General features: G+C 33.5%; 1 protein-coding gene across 1 annotated transcript in view; it reads right to left on the reverse strand.

The window, feature by feature from the left end:
• The window catches only part of LOC106460828 (class E basic helix-loop-helix protein 23-like), a 61,829-nt gene extending 55,513 nt beyond the window's left edge, over positions 1 to 6,316 (reverse strand). The window contains exon 1 of the mRNA XM_013920572.2: positions 6,265 to 6,316. The gene's annotated coding sequence lies outside the window, so the exon portion shown is untranslated. The remainder of the gene's footprint in view (positions 1 to 6,264) is intronic.
• Positions 6,317 to 13,093: the final 6,777 nt, after the last annotated feature.

Here is a 13,093-nt window from a genome sequence, read left to right on the forward strand (position 1 = left end):
CTCATTTCATCAAAATTCCGAATATTTATTCCTTGTTTCGTTAAGAAAAATTCGGATATCTCCGTTTTTACTGTAATTATCAAGAAAAAGTAAATAAAATTAGGGCTTTAAAATTAAAATTATTGAATTAAAATAACTAAATCTAGTAGACCATTACGTCTTCTTTCTAAATTCAATCCATCTTTTCGATTGTTTCTATTCTGTGTAACAAAAAGTTCTCCTTTTAGCTTTAGAAACGACGTAATATTCTTTCTTAAATTTATAGTGTTTAAATTTTTAGTTTTTTTTTTGTAATAAACACCATACGGTTTTTTATGGTCAATTTTGATTTTAAATACGCACATCTTTCTAAGTCTCAAAAAATTGATTTTTTTCTGTAAACTACTTAGGCTATAGCCTTTGAAATTTTCCAAAATTCTCCAAAAATTAGATTTTCCTGATAATACAATAGGAAGAAGTACTTGTTGTTTGCTTTTCAAAATGGAAATCCTTTGATCAAAATTCCAAATATTTATTCCTTGTTTTGTTAACAAAAATTCGGATATCTTGGAATTTACTGTAATTATCAAGAGAAATTAAAGAAAATTAAGGCTTTAAAAATCTAAGGGGTTTTTTGAAACCGAGACATATGTTCATATTTTAATACAAAATTTAGTGATATATCAGTAGTATTTGTTTGATAGGAAAACTCCAGACTCAGACAATACAACTTTAAGGTAGATTCTTACATCGTATCTAAAGCTAGAAAAAATAATTTTCTCTTACCCAGAGCAAAAGAGAGAGAAAATGTGGAATGAATTTGGAAAGAACACGTAATCGTCTTTTAGATTTAGTTATTTTAATTCAATTATTAGATTTTCAAAGCCCTTTATTTATTTGTTTTGCGTTAGAAATAAAGTGAAATTCAAGGTTCCCGAAATTGTCTTAACAAAACAATACGTAAATAATAGGATTTTTTATCAAAGAAGATCCCTCTTCAAAGGAAAACAAGTATTTGTTTCTACTTCAATATCAGGAAAATCGAATTTTTGGGCAATTTTAGAAAATTCGATAAAAAAAACCAAGTTTTTGAAAAAAGAAAGAAATGTGCGTATTTTAATGCAAAATTCACAGTAATATATCCGATAGTGTTTATTTCATTTTAAAACTCAGGATTGAGACAGTATGACTTTAAGGAAGAATATTACGTCGTTTCTTAAGCTAAAAAAAGAACCTTCTCTTACCCAGAGCAAAAGCAAGAGAAAATGTGTACTTAAATGCGAAAAAAGACGTAATGGTTTTTTAGAATTAGTTATTTTAATTCAATAGTTTAATTTGAACGCCCTTCTTTTCTTTACTTTTTCTCGAGCAAAAATGTAAAATTTTCTTAACAAACCAAGACATAAATAGCAGGAATTTTGATCAAAGGAAATCAATTTTGAAAGGAGAACAAGAAGTATTTCTTTCTACAGCAATATCAGGAAAATCTCATTTTGGACAATTTTAAAAAATTGGTAGTTCGATGAAAAAAATCAATTTTTTGAAACCGAGAGAAATGTGCGTCTTTTAATGTAAAGTTGACATTGAAATATCGGATACTGTTTATTTCATAGGAAAACTCCAGATTCAGATAGTATAACTTTAAGGAAGAATATTATGTCGTTTCTAAAGCTAAAAAAAAGAACTTTCTTTTACCCAGAGAAAAAAACAAGGGAAAATGTGGACTGAATTTGGTAGTTTCGATGAAAAAATCAAGTTTTTGAAACCTTGAGAAACGTGCGTATTTTAATACAAAATTCACAGTAAAATATTGGATAGTGTTTATTTCTCAGGAAAACTCAAGATTGAGACAGAAAAACTTTAAGAAAGAATATCACACTTCGTTTTTAAAGCTAAAAAAATAACTTTCTCTTACCCATAGTAAAAACAAGAGAAAAGGTGGACTAAATTTGGAATGAAAACGTAGTGGTCTTTTAGATTTAGTTATTTTAATTCAATAATTTAAATTTTACTCCCTTGTTTTCTTTACTTTTTCTTGAGAAATAAAGTAAAATTCAAGGTACCTGAAATTTTCTAAACAAACCAAGGCATAAATATTAGGAAGTATGATCAAATCAGATCTATTTTGACATGCTATGTTAAATGCATCTTTCTACTGGAATATCTGAAGCCCCCAGTGGCACAGCTGTGTGTCTACGGGCTTACAACGCTAGACTACAGGTTTCGATACCCGTGGTGGGCAGAGCACAGATAGCCCATTGTGTAGCTTTGTGCTTAATTACAAACAAACAATACAGAATATCTGGAAAATTGTTAAATGTTTGACAATTTTAAAGGCCTTGGTAGTTTCGTTGTAAAAATATATTTTTGAAATAGAGAAAATATTGCGTATAAAATTGAAGATTATAACACTATATCGAATACTGTTTATTTTCTAGAAACATTCAACATTGAGGCATAAACAATTCAACTAAAAACATTTTGTCGCTTGAAAAGCTAAAAAAATAACTTAATATCAAATGATTCTTTATTTTTCTTGTCTTCTAAACTTAGTGTGTGTGTGTCGATGATTCTAGTTTTTCCCAGTTTATTTTGTGTCCAGTTGACATGGTGTGTTCTGCAATGGCTGAATTCTCTGTTTTCATTAGTCTTGTACTGTCTTTATGTTCTTTTATTCTTGTCGCGAGTGTTCTTACCGTTTCTCCGATGTATGTTTCGTTGCAGGAACACGGTGTTTCATAAATGACGTTTTGTGTTTCTCATTGGTGGGATACTGTTTGTTTTTTACCAGAATGGACCTTAATGTCTTGTAGGATTTCCACCGGTTTTCTATGTTGAATTTCTTGGCTGTGCATTGGAGTTTTTCACTGACGTTTTGCAGGTAGGGGAGGTGATTGGTAGTAGTGGTAGTGTTTTTCTTATCTTTTCTTTCTGTTGTGGTCATCTTCGTGGAGTATTTTAATGTAGGAGGAGGTGTAACCATTCTGTTTAAAATCCTTTACGATCTTTTGGCGTTCTGTGTCGATGGATGTCTTATCACAAATGTTTTCTGCTCTTTTCTGTTGGCATTCGATTATACCACGTTTTATTGAGGACGGATGATAGGACTGGAAGTGTCTGTTCGTGGGAGTGGGTTTTCTGTATACAGTTGTGGTGATTTTTTCTATTTTGTCTGCTGATGAGTATGTCAAGAAACGGTGTCGTCAACATAACATCTGTAGAAACTTGGTTTGATATGTGTGGATGAGAGGGCTCTTTCTTCAAAGTCTTCCATGAAAATATCTGCTAGGATTGGAGAGAGTGGTGATACCATGACTAGACCGTTTGTTTGTTCGTAAAATACCTCGTTGATTGTAAGGAAAGAGTCGTTAGTTCCATGATGGCGTCTATCTTCATGTCAGTTCTGTCTGATTGAGAGCTGTCATTCAGCAGTCGTTGTCTGGTGATGTGATGGGTTTCTAAAGCTGGAATATTGGTACATAGGTCTGTGACGTCAAAACTTACCATATATCCTGGGATCTGATGTGTAGCTTCCTGAGTTGGTCTATGAAATTTGTCGAGTTTTGAATGTGATGTTCGGTATTTCCTCGTAGCGGAGATAAGAAAGGTACCAGGAAGGTAGCTAGCTGATGGCAAGGTGAGTTTATAGCACTGACGATAGGTCTTAAAGGTGTATTAGGTTTGTGTACCTTAGGTAGACCGTAGAACTGAGGGGGCAAATTTTCGTTGGTTATTAAATCTTTGGCTAGCTTCTCGTTGATTAAGTTTTGTTTTTTAAAGTTTGTTCAGTGTTCTATTGATGGGCCTCTCTGTATTTTCTGTAGGATAAATGGTGTTTGTCTAGTAACTGTTTGATCTTCGTGTCATAATCTTTAACGTCTAGGATGACTATACTGTTACCTTTGTCTGCTGGTAGAACCTTGATATTTTTGTCCCATCTTAGACGGTTCTGTGCGCTGCATTCTTGTTTAGTGATATCAGGTTTTGGTTTCTTGGCATTCCTGAGGATGGTGTAAGTTTGATGTCGGAATTGTTCAGCCATAGGTTTCGGGAGGTTTTGTGCAGCAGATTCTAAGGTTGCAGCTTTGTCAACAGTTGGAATTGTGCTAGGTTGTATGGCGAAGTTTAGGCCTAGGTTCAGAATCTTATTTTCTGTATTACTTAGTAATCTCGAACTGTAGTGGTGAACTATGTTTGTAGTCGTAGGATTATCTGTCTTGGTAAGTCTGTTGAATTTTTTAACTTGTTTCTTCATGATGTTTTCTAGATTGGATGTATAGCGTTTGGTATAGAGGTTTAAGATATCCAGTGCTCTAGTATTTGTGGTGAAAAGTTGTTAAATAATAATGTCGACTCTTATTCCTAAAAAATATTCTACATGGCCAGGTGGTTAGAGCGCTTGACTCGCAATTTGAGGGTCGCGGGTTCGAATCTCCGTCACACCAAACATGCTCGCCCTTTCAGCCGTGGGGGCGTTATAATGTAGCGGTCGATCCAACTATTCGTTGTAAAGAGAGTAGTCCAAGACTTTTCGGTTGGTAGGGATGACTAGCTGCTTTCCCTCTAGTCTAACACTGCTAAATTAGGGACGGCTAGCGCAAATTGCCCTCGTGTAGCTTTGCGCGAAATTCAAACAAACAAACCATTCTACAAAGTTTTGACATTATTATTGTTATTGAATAGCAACATGCATGGTTGATGAACGTAACAGTTACTTTATTATTTACTTAATGCTTCCCGTATTAATACTGTTGGTTAGAGTGTTTTATTCATTTTATTTTTTCGTAATTATATATATTTTTTATTATAAGGACTATTTTACATTGTTAGCTTAGCATAAGGATTTACCTAAATATTTTAAACTAGCCGCACACCCCCAGTGGCACAACGGTATGTCTGCGGACTTAGAACGCTAGAAATCGGGTTTCGATACCTGTGGTGAGCAAAGCACAGATAGCCCATTGTGTAGCTTTGTGTTTAACTTCAAACAAACTTAACTGGCCGAACCTAGTGAGATATCTTTGGGATTACTGCCTAAAATATCGCTACTCAACTGATAAAACAACGTTTTTATATAATATAACGAAGAACGGTATACTATATTATCTATGTGTATTATTATTATTATTATTATTTATGCGAACATAATACAATCAGTCAATGAGTGTTTTTGGATCATACTATGGTACGTTTCGTGTCAAAAGTTCCTTTGAGTTATTTGTTTAAAGCTGTAACTTTGAACATATTTTGCCCTCCAGAGGTTCAGCATTAAGTCTAAGGGCTTATTACTCTAAAAATATTGTTTCGATACCCGCAGTGGCCACAACACAAGGAGCTCTTTCTGTAGCTTTATACTTATCCACAACCAAACTTAAAACATACTTGTATTAAACATTATTGGCCAGTAAAGAGTTTTTGTGTTGATTCTTAAGACTACTAAATATCACTGTGCGAAAAATGGAACATCTACAAATAAAATAAACACTAATTTAATTGAACTTTCACACTTTACTTCGTATTTATCAAGTAAATCTGAGACTTTGTTAATTGCTGAGTTCTTAAATCTGGTTTATGTATTAGTGCTGTTACTGCATTATAACACGAACTGAACTGAGTCTTCTCAAGAAACCCACTGTATAAGCTTTGTTTTTGTTTTTTTTTTGTGGCAAAACGTAAATTGGAAATCTGAGTTATCTCAGAGTCTTCTTCCAATCGAAAAGTTGGCTAGGAGCGAGTCTATCTCAGCCCAATACAAATTTACTTAGTCGCGTAATTAACGATAAAATTGGTTCACAACTTAACATCCATTCAACAATTAATTAAACTTGTAAACGGTCAGAGTTAGCAGGAAAACTCATGAACACGCTGATTCCCAATCGAAGGAATTTAAAATATGATTGTGCACGATCCCCAACAGCGTTTGTTAATTAAGTTATTATTAAAGCAGCGGTTAACTATGTCAGCTTCTCTATATTGCTTTACGAGATAGTTACACCTTGTGACCGTGAAATCTCCAACTCCACCCTAGTAATTAATGCGTGTAAATTGACCTCTTGTTTACCCAAGGAAAGGTCATTTTCAGTTAGTGCTATTTTTCGAACAACCAAACTGTCTCAAGACCTGAGTGGAGTCAGTTATCGAAAACGCTACACTACACTAGGTTTGATTGAGATTACAGATAACTTTGATATGATTGGTTGTTTGTTTAGGACATTTGCGCAAAGTTACACGTGAGTTACCTAGGTAAGTTACAACCTCAGAAATAAGAGGAAAGACATCACTCACCGCCAACAATTGGATTGCTCTTGTGAGACAGAAGAGTTGGATGTGACCACCATTCTTATAACGCACGGCAATTTTTCCCCTTTTTTTATTTTTTGGTTGGAGGTAAAGGGACGCGAACCACGGAACATCACATACACAGTCCAGCATGCTAACCAGTGGCCACGCTCAGCCCCTGTGATATTGAAATAAGATACATGAACGTAATTAAAAACAGATCAGTATAGATTTATTTTCACAATAATTGCTAACTATAAAACATGAAAAATACAAACAACCAAAAGACATGAACAATAAGAATGGTCTATATAAAAATTTAGAATTAGAATAGCTTATAAGAGTGACGAATGGTGGGTGGTAAGGTGCTGCTGACTGGCTGTCCTCTCTCTCTCTCTGGTCAATAGGTCGAAATTATGGATGGTAGCAGATAGCCTCAGTGTCATTGGCATAAAAAAATACAAATTAAAAGTCTAACGGAACAACGAGAAAGAGTTTTTTTATTCTACTCATTGGCCTCATGCTAATGAGCAAACGAGAATCCATTGTTTTTGTTAAGTGTCTGTTTTTAGCACAAAAAACAAAACTATAAACTTTTCGTAAATTCCTGGATTTATAGAATTAGATAAAATTCAAGTTAAATCTTTCAAAAAAGTTCAAATTTACCAGACTCGATGCGTTAGAAGCCAGACGATATGCATGAATATAAGACGATGAGTGCAGTGACATCTATCGAATACAATAGCAAACCTAAAAAACAATCATTTACTAAACGTGGCTTTTGATTTTTGAGAAAATTGTAACATTAATCTAATACCTAAACGAAGCTTATCCTAGAAATAAGGAAACCTTCAAGATTTCTTGTTGAAAATCACTGAAGATATGCTTCATGCTGCTGTCTCATCTAGAGCTTGTTGTTAAAAGTATTGGGATATACTGAACACTTGATATCGCGTGTACTGATAGTTACTGTGTTATTAAGATAAAATAATACTAAACAAATTTTGGGTCCCATTTAAACCCTACCCGTGGTCGTTTGTTTTTGTTCTTGACCTTCATGAATTTGTTATTGTTTTTTAAGACTCATAACGGAGGCAAATTAATGTGTATAATTATACACGGTATTTCCGCTACGTTAAAATACTTTTATTTGTGAACTTCCGACAAAAGTTTGCAAATTAATGTGTAGAATTATACACAGTATTTCCACTACGTTAAAATACTTTTATTTGTGAACTTCTTACAAAAGTTTGCAAATTAATGTGTAGAATAAAATACGGTATTTCCGCTACGTTAAAATACTTTTATTTGTGAACTTCCGACAAAAGTTTGCAAATTAATGTGTAGAATTATACACGGTATTTCCGCTACGTTAAAATACTTTTATTTGTGAACTTCCGACAAAAGTTTGCAAATTAATGTATTTTAACGTAGTGGAAAGACCGTGTATAATTATACATATGAATGTTCTGGCAGATTCGTAGATTATATGGTTTTCCAGCCATCTATACGTTCACACACAAACGTTTTTTTTTGTTTTATTTTGTGCTCATCCTGTACATTTATATGTCTATAGATCCATTATTTACTTACACCTCCAAACCATCACATAGTATAATAAATTTCATCAATATTGTAAAATTTTACGTAGGTTATTTTCATAAACATTATGATACTCGAAACAATTATACTATTATCTTTTGATAGTTTCATTTTCAATGCTTAAAGTGTTAAGAACGCTATTTCGAAATTGGTTAAATTTATCATTAATGTATACGTCTTTCTTTACATTTTATCCACCAATGCGACAGCAGTAAGCCTTTGGATTTACAGCACTAACTCTGAGACTCGATTCCCAGCGTTGGACACAGCAGTTATCCCAAGGTGGTTAGCTCTAAAAACAAACAAACTTCACATTTTATAATTAAAACAGTTTAATTTCTCTAAAAATGTTATGTTTATCATCTGTCTCATATTATTTCTATTGCAATCATAACTCTTCCCTTAGATTTCAGAGACACGTATTGATAATTTTTAGAATCTGTCTAAAACAGTAGAGATATAAACGTTTTGGGGGAAAAGTGCAGTAATGTTAAATTAGGGACAACTAACGCAGATAGCTCTCTTGTAGCTTTGCGAGAAATTCAAAACAGTAAAGCTTAATTATTCAGGGAAGGGAGTAAATTGCTACATAAATGTATAATACGGACCACTCGATAAAGTTAATATATTCACATTATTAAGACAGCATGTAATGTAGAGCAGTAGCAAAAGCGGGAAAATAATAAACCTAATAATCCGAAGATAGACCTTTCTTCATATGTATAGTAAGTCCTAATGAGATAGTCAGTGTACAGTAAATTTATGTTATTCGTTTAAAACTAATAGTCTTAAGCTTGTGTTCTTCAGCACTACTTTTATTAATCCTTTTTAACATAAATGCCGATAGGATTACGTAAAACTTAATTTTATAGTGTTACAGTCTGAAGCTCAAATGATATACAGAAGTTCTCGTAATAACGAGAACATTTTATTAATGTTTTTGGATGTTTTATTCTTTTCTTTAATAGATAAATCAAGTTTTTGAGGTTCTTCACTGGAACCTGAAGAGAACACCAACAACGGTGTTACAACAAAGTTATGATACAGTAATAGGCTTTGTAGCGGAATGTCCAAGGTTCGCGCTGTGATGTCGCTGAACACACTCTGTAGTGTTCAGCTGTGGGTGTGTTATAGAAGTGACAATCAGTTCCGTTAATGGGTTCAAAACCGGACTAAGATTTTGTGGTAATGATTGCTTCTGACTGGCAGCTCTCCCTCTGGTCAGTAGTTCTAAAGTAAATACTGCTATATCTGAACACCAGGGGTCTGTGACCCGGTCGTTTAACCATAAGATGTCATTCAAGGTGAAAATACCAATACCTAGTAATGACATTCAGAGATTTGGAGTTAATTCGCTAATTATTGTGCGACTGAGCCAGATCTTTTTTTTCTGCGTTAGAATGTATACTGAAGGGTTATTATTGTTAATGCCAGACCATAACCATTTAATATAAAGTTAATAATGAAGCTTCAAGTAAATAACTGGACTTTTTATGATTTTTCTTGGAAGGAAAAACTTTCTGTTAAAAGAACTTTCAACTAATATTAAGTTAAAAATAAGTCAAAAAATTAATATTTTTGAAATCATAAAAATTCACGTTAGTTACAGTGACCAGTAATTTAGCCTATTTAACAATCGACTTAGAGTAGACTCTGGTGTTTTGAGCACTTCTGAAAAATTTGAATTAATCTGATCAATTGTTTTTTGCCAGACACAGAAGAAGAATAATAATAGACAAATTTGAAAACCTGATTTTTTCAGGAAGTCAGGTGAAGCTTGAAGATTAATATGCTGACCACGTTTGAAAATAGACCTATTCTTCTATATAACAAATGGTATTTTTAGTAAATCACATCTGACATAATCTGTCGCCATACATTAATCTTACCTTAAGTCTAGCCCACTGTTAGTTCATTATTCATTCATGTTGACCAAAGAGAATTTTATTTTTCCGATCGGTTAAATTATACTAACTAGATGGGGCGACCATCGGCTCAAAAGTCCCTATTCCGTACGAAACGTATTTAAAAATAAAAACTATTCACAAAGTAACATAGGACTTTCAGAATTTCATATACACCTATACAATAAATGTTTGTAGCACAAGTTAGATGACGCCTTAATCAGGACTTCCTAACACTCAGGTGGCCAATAAATAGTGTGAGTGTGTGAAATGTCACTTGTTAAATATGACATTCTATAGTATCATATGGATTTTGCATGATTCACAAGTTTCTAGTTAATACATTTACACTATTTTTATGTCATAAATATTTGTTTTAGAGTTCGTTACATATCAAACAAAGCATACTTAAATCCTGTGAATGATGACCAATATTCTATCTATTCATGTCTGCGGACTCACAACGCTAGAAACCGGCTTTCGATACCCGTGGTAGGCTGAGTACAGATAACCCATTGCTTAGCTTTGTGCTTAACTACAAACAAATAAATGTAGTTGAAATGAAAGATAACAACAAAAGTTGTGTGTTAAAAGTTATGACGATTAGAGAATTAATTTTCAAAGGGTGGAAGACTGAGGGGATTAAGAGGAATACAGGGTGAAGACTATGAGAATTAGTGCAAATGGGATAAAGAGTAAATACTTTAGAGATTAGTACAAAAGCGAAAAAACTTTAATGTTCTTATAAACTTCTCACAAACATACATTAAACAACTGGTTTCGACTTGGCACCTGATCTAGGCCTGAGGTTGGTATATTTTTGATCACAAAGGGTATGTTACTATACTATTAGTCACTAGAATATCTCCCAAGAAAATGTTTCATGATTAACTATTGATTCCTGACATGTTGTACCTCAGTTTTTCCTACCTGAAATCAGTCAAACTGCTTTATTTCTCTGGAGTCAATAAAACTGTCCAGCTTTATCTTTCTGGAATCACATTAATCAAATGCTTTATTTCTCTGGAGTCAATAAAACTGTCCAGTTTTATCTTTCTGGAATCACATTAATCAAACTGCTTCATTTCTCTGGAGTCAATAAAACTGCTTAGCTTTATCTTTCTCGAATCAAATTTCCCAGCTTTATCTCACTTTATCTCAATTAAAAAGATGCCTTAGCTTTATCCCTCTGGAATAAAGCAAACTTCCCAGCTTTATCTCACTGGAATCAAATAAACTTCTCACTTTTATCGCTCTGGGATTGGACAAATTTATCAGCTTATTCTCTCTGACAATAGGCAAACTTCTCAGCTTTATCGCTCTGGAATCAAATAAACTTCTCACTTTTATCGCTCTGGGATTGGACAAATTTATCAGCTTATTCTCTCTGACATTAGGCAAACTTCTCAGATTTATCGCTCTGGAATTAAATAAACTTCTCAGCTTTACCTCTCTAGAATGAAACAAACTGCCCAACTTTATCTCTCTGGACTTAAGCACTCTGCTCACTTCCTTGATTTAACAGTTCACTCACACAACTTGCATAAGCCGAGCAGCTTCAACCACACACAGATGCACACAACTGGTGTGTTATAAAGAAATCTAGAAAACTTTTACAATTTATGCTATTTGATATGCTTGGCATGCTAATATTATCAGTAATGATAATAATCACAACATTTTCAAGAGCTTTTTTTTTTAAATGATTCTACGAGTAATGATGTTTTAGACGTTTTATGCTAAGCCTAAATAAGTGAATATTGTTAGTATAAAGCTTAGGCAACCACTCAAAAGGAATGAATATTTTAACTAAAAGCTTTTTTTTTCCTTCATATTAAAATAACATTGTATATATATATATGAAAGGATTAGAATTTGTTTATTCCTAATGAAACCAGCGACTTTTCAAGAATCTTTTAATGCCTTTCTGAAAGCAACAACTCCCAGGAATCTTAGTGATGCTTTTACTGGAAGCAACAACTTTTCAGGAATGTTAATAAGGCCTTTTTGAAAGCAACGACTTCCCAATAATTCTAAGAACGCCTTGCTGAAAGCAACAACTTCCCAGGAATCTTAAAACAACGACTTCCTAAGAACCTCAATAATGCCTTGTTGAAAGCAACGACTTACAAGGAATCTTAATAAGGCCTTTACTGACCGCACGTACACAGTATTAATAAAAGTGCCAGCAGAATATGTAGCATTGATGCTATAAAAACGCTTATTTTTACTTATGAGAAAAACAGCAGCTGCTATGTTTAAATTGAAAAGAAACTTTATATCGAGTTATATACACCTTTGTCAACAGTTTATTTTCCAGATTTAATACACTTTAGCAAAATATATGAGTATTTTTATTGCCTAAGCCTTGCTAATAACACTTTTGTTTTACACCACATTTTGTCTGCCTTATAAACAGCTATTGTTCTGTTCATTAACTCAACATCGAAACGGTAAATATGACGATAATTTGGAGGTGAATGTACATATTTTAACTTACCGCACTGAAACCTCACAAAGTTACTGGTATTTTTGTTTCTGTTCATAATAAATTAGCTCATTATTTTATATGGTGGTCACATTATGGGTTAGTACAAACTCCAGGGATTCAGTTGGCAATGTTAATTTTGTTACAATATTTACTTTGTCCATTTGTCCTTCATAAGAAGGTAATATGATTAGGTAGCTGCTTTGTGGGAATATTGTTTTCAGATTGGGTAGAGTTTCAGTCAGTGGCTCCCTCTCCTGTCAATTTTGATTGCTGCGAATCTGAGTAAGTTATATTGGACCTGACGTCATTCGTCGCCATAGCAACAACGCGTTACGGCACGTTCCTTTTTAATCAAATCGACGTTTTTGCTTCCTTCACGCTGCAATGGTAATTCTAGATTACATGTGGTATCTCCTCTTGTCAAACGACGGTATTTTGACACTGTAAGCTTCTGCCCATACTCTATTAATACCGTTTTTTACGCTACTAAAGCTTGACTTTCCTCCAAAGTTCGTTTCCGAAGTAAGAAGCAACCAAGAGGAGCTAATTCAATGTGTCACCTGTCTCTTACTTGAACTTATGAAAGGCGAAGTTGACAGGAACATATTCATAAGCGAAATAATATATATTCTCAAGAGTATAGTTCAAGGACAAACTTTTTAAGTACACTACTTCTAACACCAAAAGAAAGGCAACATAAAGTTTCGGACAACAGATATTTAACACACTTTCTACTAAATATCCAGTATCGTGAATTCCTGAGTAGGATCGAAACATTAAAAAATAGCACTCAATTTCGTATTTATCCTAGAATGATATTAAATATCTTAAACATGCC

This window comes from Limulus polyphemus, unplaced genomic scaffold, assembly GCF_000517525.1.
Source record: "Limulus polyphemus unplaced genomic scaffold, Limulus_polyphemus-2.1.2 Scaffold844, whole genome shotgun sequence".
NCBI lineage: Eukaryota > Metazoa > Arthropoda > Merostomata > Xiphosura > Limulidae > Limulus > Limulus polyphemus.